An 18,590-nucleotide genomic window follows, 5' to 3' on the forward strand; every position below is an offset into this window, starting at 1 on the left:
AAGTAATCCACTGCATGGCTGATGAGCATCAAGCAACAAAAGGAAGAGACGCTGAGGTCTTACATAACCCACTTCAACAAGGAAGCCTTTTCTATAGACGAAGCTGATGACAAGATACTGGTTATCACGTTCACCAATGGATTACAGAAGGGAAAGTTTTTGTTTTCCTTATACAAAAACGACCTAAAGACCATGTCAAACATGTTGTATCGAGGCACGAAGTACATGAACGTGGAAGACGCATTACTAGCTCGAGAGGAGAAACCCAAGAAGAGGGAAAAGCAAGAAGATGCACAACAGGATAGGAAACGAAAGACGACCAGGACCTAGGATCGACGGAGGATAGGCGCTCCAAACCCCCCGTTGGAAGATTTGAGAACTTCACCCCACTGACTGCCCCTATTGATCAGGTCTTGACGTAGATCAAGGACGATGCAGCCTTGACGTGGACTAGCAAGTTGAAGGGAGATCCTAGTAAAAGGTCCAGAGATAAGTATTTTCATTTTCACCGAGACTACGGTCATGACACGTCTGAATGCTATGACTTAAAGCAGTAGATTAAAGCCCTTATCAGGCAAGGGAAACTACAACGATTCGTCAGCAAAGAAAAGGTAGATCCACCACAGGAGCAGCTACTAGAAGGGATAACAAGTGCCCCAAGCCACCCATAAGGGACATAAGGATGATTGTAGGGGACACCACGGCTTTTGGTTCATCTAAGAAGGCCCATAAGACTTACCTTAGGATGGTTCAGAACATCCAGTTGACAGGTTTCGTCCCAAAGATAACACAGATCGACAACCCTATAATTGGATTCTCAGAAGAAGACGCTCGACGTTTCCACCACCCACATGACAATGCACTCGTTGTTAGTATCCAAGTAGGGGAATACAACACTCACTGAGTCCTAGTTGATAATGGAAGCTCTGTTAATATTCTCTACTACCCAGCGTTCCAGCAAATGAAGATCGAGAGAGAGCGACTCGTACCAACCAACATGCCGCTCGTTAAGTTTGGAGGAATGAAAATATACCCCCTCGGCGCGGTCACATTGCCCGTGACGGTCGGTGACTACCCTCAGCAAACTACTAAGGATGTTACATTCCTTGTTGTCGACTGCTCATCTGCCTACAATGTCAAACTGGGTCGACCTACCCTCAACTCATGGAAGGTCGTGACTTCAACCTATCACCTAATGATCAAATTCCCTCACCGAGTACGGAGTAGGAGAGGTATGTGGGGACCAAGTGGCAGCGCGCGAGGGCTATATAGCAATGTTGGAGATGGACAACCACTTGCAAGCCATGAGCATAAAAGAACAGAGGGCGGTCGCAAAGCCTGTTGAAAGATTGGAGGAGATACTTCTTAATAACTCTAGGCCCGAGCAAACGACTAAGATCATCACCCTCGCCAGTCTGTCAATCCTTCAAGTGCTCACGGCATTCCTAAAAGGAAACCAGGACGTCTTTGCTTAGAGTCATGAAGACATGCCTAGGATCGACCCTTCAATCATGGTGAACAGGTTGAATGTGTCACCCTCTTTTCCCCTATCCGTTAGAAGAAGCGAGTGTTTGCCCAGGAACGAGACTGAGCTATAGCGAAAGAAGTCTGCATATTGCAAGATGTAGAATTCATTAGGGAGGTGTACTACCCCGACTGGCTGGCCAATGTAGTGATGGTTAAAAAAGCCAATGGGAAATGGAGGATGCGTGTAGATTTCACAAACTTGAACAAGGCGTGCCCCAAGGATAGCTACTCCCTCCCGCGGGTTGACATCCTGGTAGACTCGACATTAAGACACCAGTTATTGAGCTTCATGGACGCATTTTCTGGTTACCACTAGATTAAATTGGATGAAGCTAATCAAGAGAAAACTTCATTCGTCACCAGTCAAGGCCTCTTCTGCTATAAGGTGATGATGTTCGGTCTTAAGAACGCGGGCGCAACATATCAAAGACTCATGAACAAAATGTTTGCACATCAGATTGGAAGAAATGACCAAGTTTACGTGGACGACATGCTAGTAAAAAGCTGCAGGGAGGACGATCATTTAGACTACCTTAAGGAGACCTTTGACACCCTCCGCTCTTACAACATGAAGCTCAATCCAAGCAAATGCGCATTTGAGGTGATGGCTGGAAAATTCTTAGGGTTCATGGTATCTCAGAGAGGTATTGAAGTCAACCCAGACAAGATCCGGGCCATAATGGAGATGGCACCACAAGGAACATAAAAGAAGTGCAATGCCTCAACGGAAAGGTAACTGTGCTAAACAGGTTTGTTTTGAGGGCGACAAACAAGTGTCTACCTTTTTTTCGCATGCTGAAGAAGTCCTTCTAGTGGATGACCGAATGCCAACAAGCTTTTAATGATCTAACAGCATACCTCTCTTCCCTACCATTGGTAAGTCCTTCCCAACTAGGGAAAGAGCTATTTCTTTATCTGGCCATCTCCCCGATTGCCGTTAATGCAACCTTAGTCAAAGAAGAAGATAGGGTGTAGAAGCCTGTGTACTACACTAATCGAGCACTCCGTGGCACAAAGGAAAGGTACCCACCGATGGAGAAGCTTGCCTTTGCTTTAGTTACTGCAACCCGTAAGCTTAAGCCATACTTCCAGGCCCACACTGTGGTCGTTCTGACAGACAAGCCTATATGGCGGGTAATGAATAACCCTAAAGCAGCTCGACGGATGGCGCTATGGGTAATAGAATTAAGCGAGTTCGACATACAATACCGCCCACATACTGCCATAAAGGGACAGGTGGTCGCTAACTTCATTACGGAATTCACCAACATGGAAGGCCAGAGGGCAGAAGAGCATCCTCGATGGAGTATTCACATGAACAGATCGTCTAACAGGAAAACTGGCAAAGCAGGTATAGTGCTTCATTCTCTAGAAAAGGACGAGATTGAGTGTATGGTTCGTCTTAACTTCCCTATGACCAACAATGAAGTGGAGTATGAGGCTTTAGTGGTAGGACTGGATCTCACCAAAGCCATAGGGGCCATGAGTGTGGTTATGTACTATGACTCTCAGGTGGTCACGAGCTAGGTGAACGATGACTTCGAATGCAAAGGGGAAAGAATGAAGAAATACCTGGAGTAGGTAAGGAAATAGGTGGGCAAGTTTCAGGCCAAGTTTGTTCAAATCCCCAGGGAAGAGAACAAGCAAGCCTACCGTCTTGCCAAAGCCGCATCAGTAGAACACATGCTCAGCTTTCACCTTTAATAAACGACGTCGATGTGTAGGAAATAGACTCGAGAAGCAACTGGACCACACCGATAGTTTCTTATTTGAAAGACAGGACACTACCTGACGGTAAGGATACTGCAAGAAAGTTGAAGGTTCAGGCAAAACAATTCGTCCTAATAAAAGATGTCTTGTACAAAAGAGGCTTCTCCCGCCCGTACCTAAGATGCTTAAGCCCCGAGAAAGCAGATTATGTCATGAGAGAAGTCCATGAAGGGATCTGCATGAACCATTCAGGGTCACGGTCACTAGTGCACAAGTTAATCCGGGCTGGATACTATTGGCTTACCATGCAGAAGGATGCCTAAGCCTATGTCAAAACCTGCAACAAATGTCAAAGGTTTTGTAACGTCATTAGATAGCCAATAGAAGAGCTCACTCCAATGACAGCTCCATAGCCTTTTGCTTAATGGGGGTTAGACATCATGGGTCTATTCCCAATAGCGATAAAACAACTGAAGTTTCTAGTGGTCAGCATAGACTACTTTACTAAATGGGTTGAAGCTGAAGCCCTAGCCACCATCATAGAGAAAAATGTATAAAACTTCATCTAGAGGAACATCATTTATAGGTACGGGATTCCTAGAGTCTTGGTCTCAAATAACGGAAAGTAATTCGACAACGACTCATTGAGAAATTTTTGCTCATAACTAGGAATCAAGAATCACTACTCCTCAGGCCAACAGAAAAGTTGAGGTCACAAACCAATTCTTGCTCAAGATCAACAAGACTCAACTCAAGGGGGCAAAGGGTATATGGCCAGAAGGGTTACCAAGCATACTATGGGCGTACAGGACGACGGCCAGGACACCTACAGGAGAGACGCCATTTCGACTAGTGTATGGAAGCAAGACCATCATCCCAACTAAGGTCAAACTCACAAGCTACAGAGTAGAGAACCATGATGAGAATAGGAATAATGAAGCCATGCGCCTACAGCTTGACCTAGTAGACAAAGTAAGAACAACAGTTGAACAGAGGTTAACGCTTTACTAGGATCTCATGGCCAAGCATTACAAATCCAGAGTCAAACGCAGAGATTTCCAAGTCGAAGACCTTATCTTAAGGAAGGTCACGGGTGCCACGAGAGATCCCTCCCAGGAAAAGCTGGGACCTAATTGGGAAGGACCCTACAAAATCACTTCATAGCAGAGAAAAGACCACCTACCACTTGGAGACGCTAGACGAGCAGAAGTTGCACCACCCATGGAACACGGAGCACTTGAAAAGATATTTCCAGTAGATGACTACACGAACAACAACACTCCTCATTTCCAGTTTACTTCCTTTTAGTTAATTTTTACTATCTACAATATTTTTTAAGCCCAAAGGGTAGCTTTTTATTCTTTCAAGAACAATTTTTTACTTGTGCACACATTTATCACAATAAAAGGAGTTATTTAGATATGACTTGTGTATGTATACGACTCTACAAAACTACATCTGTGATTAAGTCCATAAGTGGATAGATTCACCCCAAAGGGTGCCATTAAATTACAAAGTCCATAAGTGGACGAGTCCATCCCAAGGGATGCCTCCAAATTAACAAGTCCTTAAGAGGACGGGTTCATTATTCAGTCCATAAGTGAACGGGTTCGCCCCAAAAGGTGCCATTAAATTACTAAGTCTATAAGTGGACGGACTCATCCCAATGGGTGATTTGAAATTATTAAGTCCTGAGGGGACGGATTCATCCCAAGAGGTGATTTGAAATTATTAAGTCCATTGATGGATGGTTTCATCCCAAGGGGTTATTTGAAATTATTAAGTCTTTAAGGGGACAGGTACATCCCAAGGGATGTTTTGAAAATATAAAGTCCACAAGTGGACGGGTTCATCCTAAAGGATGCTTTGAAAATTCCAAGTCCCTGAGAAGATGGGCTCATTACTAAATCCTTAGTAGGACGGGCTAGTTCCAAGGATACTTTCAGAGTATCAAGTCCAAAATGGACGAGTACACCCAAGTATCCCAAGAATTCAATTGATCCTCAAAGGGACGGGTGCATCGTAACATAAAAATTGGTCCCAAGGTGGACGGGTAAACATATATCTCAAAGATAAGAAACAGCCCATAGCAAAAAACATTTTCAGATATATAAACAAAAATATAAGCGACGGATATAAAGACAGTAGATAAAAAGCCTATGAAGGGTGAACATTTACATCCAAAAGCCCAAAAAACAATGGGCGACAGTAGGAATAAATATTATTCTCCCAAGAATTTAAAAAATATATATATATTTGAATAAATCTACTGCTAATCAACAGGGGTTTCTCCATCCTTCTCTTTAGCTGTCTGACCCTCCTTAAAAGGACGGGTCTCATCCTCAACGGATTTGACTTTATCATCATGAGGAGCAGTCTCTCCGTCACCTTGAGGGTCGGGAATGGTGTCATCCACAAATAACTTGTCGATGGCTTCAGGGTCAGCAGGACGGGCTAAAGTCTAGGCCTGGGTGTCGATAGAAATTTGGGATAGGTCCAGATTCGGGAAGGAGGCTTTGACTTGATGGAGACAGTCATCGAAGCCATCGGCAAAGGAACCACCTAGCTCGTATAAAAGGGCGTCAGAGTTATGATATTCCTTTATCGCGTCCTCCTTGGCCGAACGGAGCTACTTCTTTAACTTGGAGATCTCATCCTCCTTGTCCTTAAGTATGTTCCCTAACACCTCGGCTTGCTTCTCTGACTCCTCCAGAGACTTCTTCATCATATCAAACTTCTGGAGTTGGACCTCCCTCCAGGCATGAAGCTCACGAAGCTCCGTCTTCGTGGTCTCCGCCTTCTCCCTCAGACGACCTACCACCATCTCCTGGGACATACAATGGTCCATTAGACCTTTCATCACAAGCAACCCCTGCAAGAATAAAAAAAGAAGACTAGAAAAAGGAGTAGCAACAAGACAAAAGGGAGAGAAGGACGGATTTGCATACCGCATCAAACTAAAAATACCTGTGTCCCCCATGGCCTCGGTTGCATGATTGCCCAAGTCCTTGTAATCATCGTCCTTGATGATGGATGAGAGTTGCTTGATTGCATACCGCGATTCTTCACTGAGGAGGATGGGGCGCTTTTCAGTGACGGGACCCTGGCCCGTCATCACACCTTTTCCCTTCCTAGGACGAGGTAGAGGAGTTAGCTTGTTTGAATCAGAGATCTCCTAAACAGTTGACCTCGTTACCACCTTGGGCTTCTTAGGAGGACGGGCAATCTTATCTGATGGCTTCCTCTTAGTGAACGGGTTAATCGGACTTGTCCCCTTTGGGGGCACGCCTTCCTCCTTTTGCTTCTTCACCTGTACAGTAGCTTGCTAATGGATGTAGGCCCTCCTCTTACCATCTTCCATTTCTGCATCAAGAGAGACGAAAAGAAGAAGTTGGATAAAATACTAGAAATTGAAGCAAAAAGTGTGAGCAACGGACTTACGTTTGCGTGCTTGTTCATCATAGCGACGGGCGGTAGCAGTAGGCTTGGGACCTTCATAGTATCAATGAATGTTGTCCAAAGTAACAAGCTTTTGCCACGTCCTCTCCACCAACTTGATCCTAAAGATCTTCTCCAAAAAGCTCCACTACTCAAGAGTAACCTCTAAACGGTCTTGAGCTACAATAAGAGACAGTTAGGCCAACGTATGAAACCAAAAATAGAAAACAAAGTTTAAACTAGATGGACACCTACCAGAGAGGGGCATTATACCCTAAGTTTTATCAACGGGCATGTTATCCTGATCATCAAGGTGACACATCCAGTTGTCCCTCTAAATGAAGAAGTACCGGCTCTTCTAGTTCCTGTTGGAATTTGGAGTCTCACACACTAGCCTAAGTGACGGCTTCCTCGATAGAAAGCTATACATACCCCTAGACTGGATGATTTCAGAAGGACAGTCGCAGTGGAAGAACTCCTCCACCATCAGCTTACGTTCCCCGTTGGTCAAGACCCCATACAACGCTTCCGCTCCAAGGAAAACTCTTTAGGTGTTTGGAGAGATCTGGGTGATCGCTAACCCTAAATACTGAAGTAAACAGTGATGAAGAGCATTTTGAGTTGGTAGACGAAACCCTTTCATCAGAAGAGGTGTCGGGGTCATCTTGACCAAACGGATACACCTCATCGTAGCCCGCTCCTTCGCAAACACACGATTGCTCACTCGATGCTTCACTAGACATCTATCACCTACATGTGACGGAAAACTCCTAAGACTCTACAGGTCTACATATGCGATGGGCATACAACATTTAAAGTAAACAACAAAAGAAAAATCTCAGTATAAGACGAAGGATACTTACAGTTGAACGATGCAAAGAGGCGACAAAAGCGGCGTAGTAGACGGTCACACTAAACCAATGGATGATAGTTTCTGGCAGGAGACAGTAGCGCTCTGACACTGGAAATTTGTTGAAAGTAAAAATGAAAGGGAGAACCAACCTATATATAAAGGAATCGGCATGGAAGACGAAGAGACGCTTCGGTCCGAGTGATCAACCACTAAAATTGTGCCACGTGCCCTCTGCTTTAATGACCCTAAGCTAGCCCGTCAATCAAGACGCAACTCCCTAGAATTAAGTTAGACCATCACTCCACAGGTCCGTCTGTGCAACCAGGTGACGGACCCATAGAGTGAGGAGGCAGCTAAAGGGGATAAAATTTAAGGTAGACAAATCCGTTCAACTGGAGCCAATCATAAGAGATGGTACTAAGGGAAGGGATGGTCTAGCATATTGACAAACGACCGGTAGAATAGATCGTATCTCGGATGGAGGGGTAGGAAGACAAACGAACCCTCCATAATCAACGGATTCCAACTAAACGGATGCAAAGGAGACGGGTAATGAAGCCATATGGCATCCACGTGGCCTAAGTGGTCTCCAAGAAACCTCAAATGGAAATGTCTTAAGCCCTACAATTAACCCTAAACAACAAAGCCTCTTTATGGAAAGGATCCCACAAAATACGTGCATTTATGAGAATCTTCCTCACAAGAAAATGCCTTCTTCGCCAAGAAACAAAGGTCGGATCCACACTACTATAAAAAACCTAAAGCCTTCAGAAATCAAGGTACGCATAATCTATCTTAGCTCTGGCACTCTAGAGTTGTGAAAATTCTCTAACTTAACCTTCGAAGAGTATTTGGCCGGTACCACACTGGTACTCTCTATGAGGTCTTCTTCTTCTTTGTTGTGCAGGTTTTATCCAGAGCACACAAGGACTGTGCAGCTTATTGATGATTTTTGGCATCATCAATGTCATTAATCCCACTTATCAACTATCTCACTAGTCACTACCCAAGTTGGCTTATCTCATGCAAGATACTATATTTCAATAGTTTCATGATTTACAGCAAATCCTAACATTTTCCAGCAATTTAACAAGTATAAAAAATGAATAGGAAATTATATATGCGAGAAAAAATCAAAATCCTGCTATTAGGATATTGAAATATACAATTTGACTTATTGCTTAGGAGTTAGGACCAATAAATCAGCTTTATGCATCTTGTACAGATTGTAGAAGTTCATTCCCATTTTTCTTTGAACGAAGCTTAAGAGACTAATACTTGTAACATAAACTTTGCATAGATTGTCATTTTGCTAGATAATTCAACAAAGTAATATTTGATACAAACTAATCTTCAATTTAGAACAGTTTCTTCAAATTTGTGACACTAGGCTTGTAAAACCACTCACCTACTTAGTAAATGTCAAGAACCATAGGTCCACAGCTATCATGGTCTGATGACTACAACACCGAACTTACAATTAGGGAACCAAAAATGCATCATATCATCAGGCATTTAATTAGAAATATATTAAAAACAACAAATAGTCTAGAAAAAAAAAAATACTTGGCATTTAATTAGAACCAATTGAGCTGGAATTATTAAAATTACCTAACCCTCATCATTATATGTAATGTGTCTAGAAATGCATAGGTGTTCAAAATCCTCCACAAGGTGCTCGTCATCATGATCAACTATAACTAGCAAAGTAAAAAAACTAGTAACTAAATATAAAAAGGGAGAATGCATAATTTAATAAAAATTGCAAGTATATGAAAAAGATATTTACCCTACCCACCAAACAACCAACTGCGGGAACATAACAAAGCCTCTGCATTTTGTGGCAATAGACAACTACGGTACTTATCAAGAATTCAACCACAAATGCTAAACGCAGACTTTGAGGCAACAATAGTGATAGGAATACTCATAATGTCACGAGCCATTAGTGAAAGTTCTGGAAAGTAACCACAATTTGATTCCCAATATTAAAGAATATCCAAGTCCATATGAATGTTATGGTCAAACCGGGTCTCTTCCAAATACACATCTGATTATGACTTTCTATTAATTGAACCAAAAATTTGACTCTCACATGTATCAAAACCAGCAATATCAACATCCCTTACCTTCTCATTAGCACCACTAATAGATGCATTTTCAATCATATTGTGTGCTTCATAATTAGTGGCGCGTAAATATCCTTCGAAAAGAGAATATAACTTGTCACGAAGATCCATCACCATTTTTGACCCATTAGTGCCATAAAGTTGCCTATAACTGAACTCCACAAATTGCAATTGATACCGAGGATCTAAAATTATAGCAAATGATAGCACAATGTTGTAAGAATCCCAGTATTTATCAAATTTTTCTTTCATGCTTTTTGCCATGTCACTAATTACTATATCATCATGAATTTTCTTCTAAAATATGCAAATGAATTTTCCATACACCATGAAAGTATAAGTTGGTAGTAGGGTATTGAGTGCCTAAAAAGAGAGTGGTGATGTCATAAAATGGCTTCAAAAACTTTGCTATCTTCCCGACCTTATCCCATTCATCATTTGAGGGACAAGTGCGAAAGCTTCCATCAACAATACTCAAATTGTGAAATGCATCCCAAAATGTAAAAGTTGTCTCAATCATTAAGTATGTCGAGTTCCATCTTGTTGGCACATCTTGTCGTACTTTCTTACTAGTTAAATTAGGGAGTTCTTGAAGACATTCGGCAAATCTTAACTTCCTCATATCATTGCCTCTCACATATTTAACACTTTCACATATGTTGTGCACAGCATGCTCTATAATTTTCAAACCTTCTTGTACAATAAGGTTTAAAATATGAGCACCACAACGAACACAAAAGAACTCACCACTACAAGGCAAAGATGATCTAAAAGAAGGGGTTTTCTTCAAACTATTCACCAAGGTATCATTGTAAGAAGCATTGTCTAAAGTGATTGTAAATACTTTTTTTCTTAATGCCCCATTCTTTTAGAATATTAAACAATATCTCTGCCAAAATCTTACCACTATGAGGAGGTGGCGTACGAGAAAAACATAAAACCCTCATTTGCAACTCCCAATTTGCATCAATGTAGTGTGCAGTGAGAACCATGTACTCATCCATTGTGGAAGATTTCCACAAATCTAATGTGAAGCAAATCTTGCCTAGGACTAACTCTAAAGCACATTTGAGATTTTCTCTTTCTCTCTTATAGATTTTCAAAACATCTAACTTTGCTGTATTCCTACATATTGACTTAACATCAAGATTTAGAAAGTTGTGAATCTCTCTATTAACCTCATGCTCCACAAATGAAAATGAGTAATTATGCCTAATAATTTCCATTAAATTTTTTCATGATGCATATCTTGATCAAGGGAAGGACGGTAAGGCCCACTATCATTTTCTTGATGACATTTCTTAGCATGACGACGTAAATTACTAGTCTCATTCTCCTTATCTGCCGTTAAAATATTAGTAAATTTTCTGCACTTGACTTTTCGATGACCATCTTCATATAAAGGTAATATTTCAAAATCATTCCACACTTAAGAAGTACTACTCCTACTTCTTTTGCTACCGCTTGAAACTATTTGTTCAACTTCATCCATCCCCTTAGTTACAAACATGGTTCACCTTAAAAGATAAGACAATCAAAATGACAATTTCTGCAAATATATATTTCAAATCAACCTGTTAGGACATATGTGTTTCACTTGTTAAGAACATATATCATGATTTTATGTAATTGGCTTATCCTTTGACAAAACGCACTTTACTTTTATTTGGGTAGATCTAGGATGTTTTAAATACTTTAAGAAACCTTGTTTCAAGATCAAGTATTGAAGCTTTCAAGTTTGTTCAAGAAAACAAGTTCAGAGTGCAAAATCATTAAAGCTCGACAGCTGCATCTATCGAGCTTAAAGAAGCTGTTCTTCATTCGGTGTGCTCGACACCTGCTCAACACCTGCTCAACACCTGCTATCTGTCGAGGTTTAAGATTTTCAAAATTTCAATCTGATTTTCTTGGGATCCTTGAATATGTCTTTGAGCCTTCTTTTCTCCTAAACCTAGACATATAAAAGGATCAGTTTAAGGGCTGTCAAAGTGTTCACAAGTTGCACAAGCTTTGAGCAAACTCTGTTCAAGCAATTGTGACCGGAGACGAAGTTCTTGCCCTAGTTCATCTCTTTCTCTTGAAGAAGTTGCTGTGTATGTGCACCGTAGGGTTTTGTGACCAAGCATCTTCTTGATTTTCATCGTTTGAATGAACTGAAGAACTTTGCAACCAACAACCTTCTTAGTTGGTGATTGAAGTTGCGTACTGGGATCCGCGCAATTGGTTAGTCACGTACTGGGAGTCGTGCATCTGAAAGGGGAATTGTCACTACAGAACAAGTCCAATTGGGTATTGGGGTAAGGGTTCAACTATAGGTTGGTAAGGTACTTGGATTCCTTTACCTGTAACTGCTTGTTGTGATAATAGTGGAGTTTCGGGAGTGGTGACTTGAAAATCACCGGGTGGGTTTTTGCCGTTAGGTTTTCCCCATTCGTAAACAAATCACCGTGTTATTTATTTTTCGCTGCATTATTAGTTTATTGGTGATTTGTTTGTGCTACCACGCATTTACATGATAAATTGATTAATTAATAACTTGGCTAATTAATTAATTAATTTCTATCACAAGGGGTCATTCAGTTTGTACTCTATCACAACCAAAATCACAAAAGGCAAAAACATAGGTGACAATTTGAATAGAACACAAAAGGTAAAAGTGGATAGATGCAAATCATCAAACACCCAAAAAAGAAAAAGACATTAACTTAGAACTTAAAACCCAATTGAGAGAGGGATCTTAATCTTACCTTGAAAATCTTAACGGGTCCAAAGCCACCTTCACCGAGCTTGTGAGCTGTGAAAATCCTTAGCAGCAACTAAGGTCTCAAAGGGAAATAGCTTCTGTTCTTGTTGAGCTATCTTCTCCAAGTCTTTTTCATTGCTTCCCTCTAATCAAACCCAAAAAAAAAATCATGGTCAACAACAATCACAAAACAATAAACAATGTTAGGACATATGTGGAATATGTTAAGAACATATGTCATTTAGTATTGGCTAATCCTTTGACAAAACGCACTTTACTTGTAATTGGATAGATCTAGAATGTATTTAATACTTCAAGGAATAAGAGTTCAAGTCCAAGTATTGAAGCCATGCGAATCTATCCAAGAATCAAGTGAAGAAGTGTTGTGTTTTAAAGCTTGACAGATAGCTCGATAGATGTATCTATCGAGATTTAAAATGTGAAGCTCAACAGATAGGCTTGATAGCTATATCTATCGTGAATTACAAAAATTAGTTTTTCAGAACTATTTGTCACACATATCCAAGCTATGTGTTTAGGTTTTCTTTTCTCACAACCCTAGACATATATAAAGATTATTTTAAGGGTCGTCATATGGTGGTTGCACTTGTTGTTGCAAGCATATTGTGACCAGAGACAATTTACCCTAGTTCATCTTTCTCTTAAAGAAGCTGTTGCGTTTGTACGCCATAAGGTTTTGTAACCAAGGAGCTTCTTGATCTTCATCATATGGATGAACTGAAGAACTTTGCAGCTAACATCCTTCTTAAGTTGGTGTGTTTGTCACATACTTGGATTCGTGCATCAATTGGTTAGTCACGTACTGAGAGCCATGCATTGAAAATGAGAGACTGTCACTACATTACAAGTCCAATTGTGTATTGGGGTAAGAGTTCAACAGTAGGTTGGTATAAGGTATTGAGATTCCTTTACTTGTAACCATTTGTTTTGATAATAGTGGATTCTTGTGAGTGGTAACCTTAAATTCACCCGATGAGGTTTTGTCTCGATGGTTTTCTCCATTTGTAAACAAATTACCCATGTCAAATTTAATTTCCGCTGTATTTAGTTTATTTGGTAATTTGTTTGTGCTACCACTCTTATTGCATGTAATTGAATTTAATTAATTAACTTGGCTAATTAACTGATTAATTTACCAAATGAGTCAATACATTCTTAGCCTATCAAGTAGTATTAGAGTGGGCACACTCTAATTAGGGTTAATCTTTGTTATGTGATCCATTGACCCCTGTTGTCATGGATAGAGGACAATATTTAATTATACCTCCTTTATTTAATGGCACTAACTATGCATACTGGAAAGTACGCATGAGAGCTTTCTTACAGTCATTAGATGAAAAAGTGTGGCAAGCTGTGGAAATAAGCTGAACCAAGCCAAAGGAAGCGTCGGCTAATTGGAATGATGCTAAGATCAAAGCGGCAAACTTCAACAGTAGGGCATTGAATGCTTTATTTAGTACGGTCACAAATGAGGAATTCAATAAGTTATCCTCCACTGAAACTGTAAAGGAAGCATGGACCATCCTCCAGACAACCTATGAAGGAACTAAGGCTGTCAATGATTCAAAGCTTCAGAGGCTTACCATGAGCTTTAAAGAGATTAAGATGGAGGAGGATGAGTTCTATGCCAAGCTTATGGACATAGTAAAATCTGACTTTAATCTTGGGGAAACCATTCCTAAAACCAAGATTGTTAGAAAGGTACTCAGATCTCTTCCGAAGAGATTCCATGCCAAGATCACCGCCATTGAAGAATTAAAGGACACTGATCAAATTCCTTTGACAGAGCTAGTTGGCAACTTACAGACCTATGAATTGGGTTTGACTAGAATTGGGAAATCGAGCAAGAGCAAAAGCATCGCACTAAAGGCCAAAAGCAGTGATACTGATAAGTCTTCTGATGATGAAGATTCTAAGATGAAATCCTATATCACAAGGCAATTCAAAAAGTTCATGAAGAATACCAATGCGAAAGGATTCAACAAAGACCATAAGCAATCCAGTTCTTCACAATTCAAGAGCCAAGATAGAGGGAAGAAGGATGCTAAGGATGGCGGTCAGTACACTATTCCCTCTGGACCAAAGTGCTTTGGATGTCAAGGTTTCGGACATATGAAACAATAATTTCCAACTTATCTCAAGACCATTGGGAAAAGCAAGGCCCTTGCTGCTACCTTGAGTGACATTGAACCTAAGGATGATTCAGATGATAATGAATGACGAGGGAATCTTGAATGCCTTCACTGCTACAGTTAATCCTACTGATGGGGGGGTCAGAAACAATAGATGATGAAAAGGACTTGGTGGATTCTAAGTTTGAGAAAATGGACTATCAAGATGATATCCATATAGCCTATGAAAAATTCTACAAGGTTTCTGAGAAGTATGAGAAACTATATAGGCTAGCCACTAAGAAGCTGAGTGATGCAGAACTTGATCGAGAAAAGCTTTCCACAAAGTTTGATGAAGCTAATCAAACTATTGGAGCACTGTGGTTTGAGAATAATTTCTTGGCTGAAAAGACCAAGAAGCTTGAAGCGGAGCTGTTTCAAGTTAGACCTCAATTGGAGAGGACTTCTAGTGCAAAGCTTGATGAGATGCTTAGCTTTCAGAAATCTGCTTCTAATCGAACTGGTTTGGGGTATGATTTCTCTTCCTCTAATATTGCTTCTTCTAATACTACTGTGTTTGTTTCACCTGGTAATAATGTTGAATTTGAGAATAATGATGTGAAAACTATTTTAGCTAGTGAGAACATAGACAAGGGTAAATCTATCTTAGGAGCACCCCCTAAGTTTGATAAGAAAGAGACTAAAAACCCTAAGGCTAAAAAGATCAATAATCAAAATTCTAAACAGAAGAAACAGCATCATTGTCATCACTATGAAGCTACTGGACATACTCTACCTAATTACTATAAGTGGTTAGCCACCTAACAGAGCAACAATATGATCTCATCTGGAAACCAAAATCAGTTTCCATCTTCTTTTGCTCTTCTTGGAGATCTTCTTAAAGCCCTCATGTTCCTTTCGAACTTGAACTGTTTCAATTATTCCCCTCCACCGCCAAAATAAGGGTTCGTCAAACGGAAAGGTTCTTCCAAGGTATGGAAGGAAAAACGCTCTAAATGATCTAGTCACTTTTTCTCTCTACATCTTTTTTTTTTTCCAGTTTTGCTTTATTTTTGTTTTTCATAAAATAAAATAAAAATTTGAAAAATCAGAAAAATACAAAAACAATGTGCGTTTGTGTACTTTAGTACTTGTGTACCTTGGATGGCCATTGAAACAAAATTTTCTAAACTTTGTATCTCTTGTAATTTAGATGAGCATTTCTACGCACAACTAAGCAAATGAGCTTTGTGGCCCGTGTTTGTGATCAGTACGATTAAGTAATCTCTTGTACTTAACACTCATATCACTCTTTTTGACAAGAAGGACTAAAAAAATCCTAAGAGAAAGGCATAAATAACCATCTCACCACTGTTACCCGCCAATCATGAAATGAGATATGTATGCTTCAGCATGGCAAAAGTGCAATGTCAAAAGCTTAACATAATTGAGTATTTCCTTTCTCTCTTTTATATGCCCACGCAGGATATGCCCAAAAAAAATATGCGAAGAATATAAAAGCAAAAAGCATCAAAATGCTTTTAAATATGGTTGCAAGTGTGTTTCTAGGAGATGTGGGAGTTATAGGATATACCTCAAAGGCGATAGTCCCTATCAAGCAATTATGATTGTGTGTGAGTTAAATTGATTTTCTCATATCTCAAATCGTCACAACATGTAGACACTTATGCAATCTTGTGATGTTTTCACACACAACATGCAAAATTCTTTGCTACTTTTGATACATGTGCAGGTACAATGTGATTTATCCATCACAAGGAATACATGTGTTAATTATGCTCACTAAACTGTCTTAACTTGTTTTTGAAATATAAAACTGGTTAAACTTGTTTTGTGTGTGTGTGTGTGTGTGTTTTGAATCTAAATGCTTGACATTCTTTTTGTTGAGAGATGTTTTTGAGAGCTTAAAATGTTGTTTAGATCTTTGGTTGAGTAGCTTGCTTGATTGCATTCATTTCTATATTTTTCTCTTCTTTGAAAAACTGTTTTTACACTTCTCGACAGCTTCTTGATAGCTAGCTATCCATTGAGATTTGTGATCTTCCTTTCTCGACAGAAGTTAACGCAATCTCGATCCATCGAAGCTTTCTTGAATTTGGCTCGATAGCTTTTCAACAGATTCTTTATCCATCGAGCCAGTTTCTGTCTGCTTGATAGATGCTCGATAGTTGTTCAATCCATTGAGGTTCTTTGGCCATTGACAGATTCTTGATAGCACCTCAATTGATTTATTTGTCGAGAATTACTGTTGTACAAATTCTCGATAGCTCTCGATCCATCGAGCTACGTGTTTCTATATATATATTCAGCGCGAATTTCATTTCATTTCTCTCCGATTTCTCTCGATAGAAAATCTCTTTTCTCTCTCCTAAACACTTCTCACTTAACCTCTTCACCTTCTCTGCTTGATCTTCGGCTTAAAGGTTGTTTTCTTCCTCTGGTATGATCCTCTTTCTCTCATTCGTCATGCATTTCATTCTTTCTGACCTAAGTTTTTGGGGTTTTTGAAAGTTTTTGGGGTTTTTCAAAATTATTGAGGTTTTTGTAAAATTTTTGGGGTGGGTTTCGTGTAAATGATCCTATTTGCTCATGCATTGCATCACATTTTCATTTTCACAATATTTTATGCATTTTAGATGTGTGTTTTATATGTTGAAATCCTGTGTGCTGATAGGTTTAGATTGGGCTGAGCCCATGATGTTATTTTGTTGCATGTCACATGTTCATGCATTTTTCATGCATACGTACCTTTCTTTTCTTTTTTTATTATTATTTGTTATTGATTGGTACTCTTCTGCGTGTCTTTCTCTCTCTCTCTCTCTTTCTTTCGGATAGTCTGCGCATGACACCCAAGCGCAAAACTACTCCGTCCCGGAACCCTCTTCGTTCCGAGGCATCTTCTTCTTTTGATTCTACTCCTCTTCATGACAGGTTCTGTGATGATAAAGCTCGTTAGGACTTTTTGGAGAACTTTTCTCGACGTGGCATTCATTCGGAACGCCAGGTCATTCTTTCTGACTTTTCCGATACTGATCTACCCACTGTCATTCACAGTAAGGATTACGAGTCCCTTTGTGATATCCTGGTCAGTTGTCCCTTCGTGTTCAAATAGGAGTTTTACACTAATATGCACGAACTTGATTCCTCCATACGTCGCTTTCTCACTTCTGTTCAAGGTATACGTATAGTAGTCTTTCAGGAGCTTATCTCCCATATGCTACATGTCTCGAGGTTATCACATCCTAATTACCCTAGCTGTCTTCGTTTGTGGACTATGTCCAAAGACAAACCCATGTCTCTCTTCTATGAGACACCTTTCTCTTGGGTGACCGTCAAAACACCCCTTGCTCGGGCTTTGCAAAAGGTCTGAGGTTCCTGAATATGGTGATGATATTTGTTTTACATCCCTTGTCTCACTATAATTCGATTACTAAGCCTCGTGCGCAATTTTTGTTATCCCTCCTTGAGGGGCTTACCATTGACTTTCCCTCTCATTTCATACTCTCCCTTATAGATGTCTATAAGGATACAACGACTCGTGATAAGCTTATTTTCCCTTCTACTATCACGAGGATCATTCGCCATGCGTCTGTCTCCTATCCTGAGTTTGCTCACTTCTCTATCATGGGTACCATCAGTGGTGTGTCCGTTAGATGAAGCGAGGCCTAGCTTTGACCGAAGTGACCACAGACCGAGACGGCGACTCCTCCAGCCTCTTCCACTCCATCTACATCCTCTCTTTCTTCTTCTGCGAGTGCCGTGACCCTTGAGGCGGTCATGGCGCAACTTCAGCGCATTGATGCTCGCCTTGACACTCTTAGTGATGAGTTGTGTCAAGTAAACACTCATGTCAGTCGTATTATACGACGACAAGCTCACCTTGGTGGCTTTATAGAGTCTCCTTCTCCTTCTCCCAAGACATCTGAGGATGAGGACGATGACGGTGACTCCGATTGTGATGATGACGATGAGGATAAAGATGCTAGCTCTTTCAATGACGATGAGATGACTACTTCTCAGTGACTTGCCCTTTGTCA

Source organism: Quercus robur, chromosome 7, assembly GCF_932294415.1.
Source record: "Quercus robur chromosome 7, dhQueRobu3.1, whole genome shotgun sequence".
In the NCBI taxonomy this organism is placed as follows: domain Eukaryota; kingdom Viridiplantae; phylum Streptophyta; class Magnoliopsida; order Fagales; family Fagaceae; genus Quercus; species Quercus robur.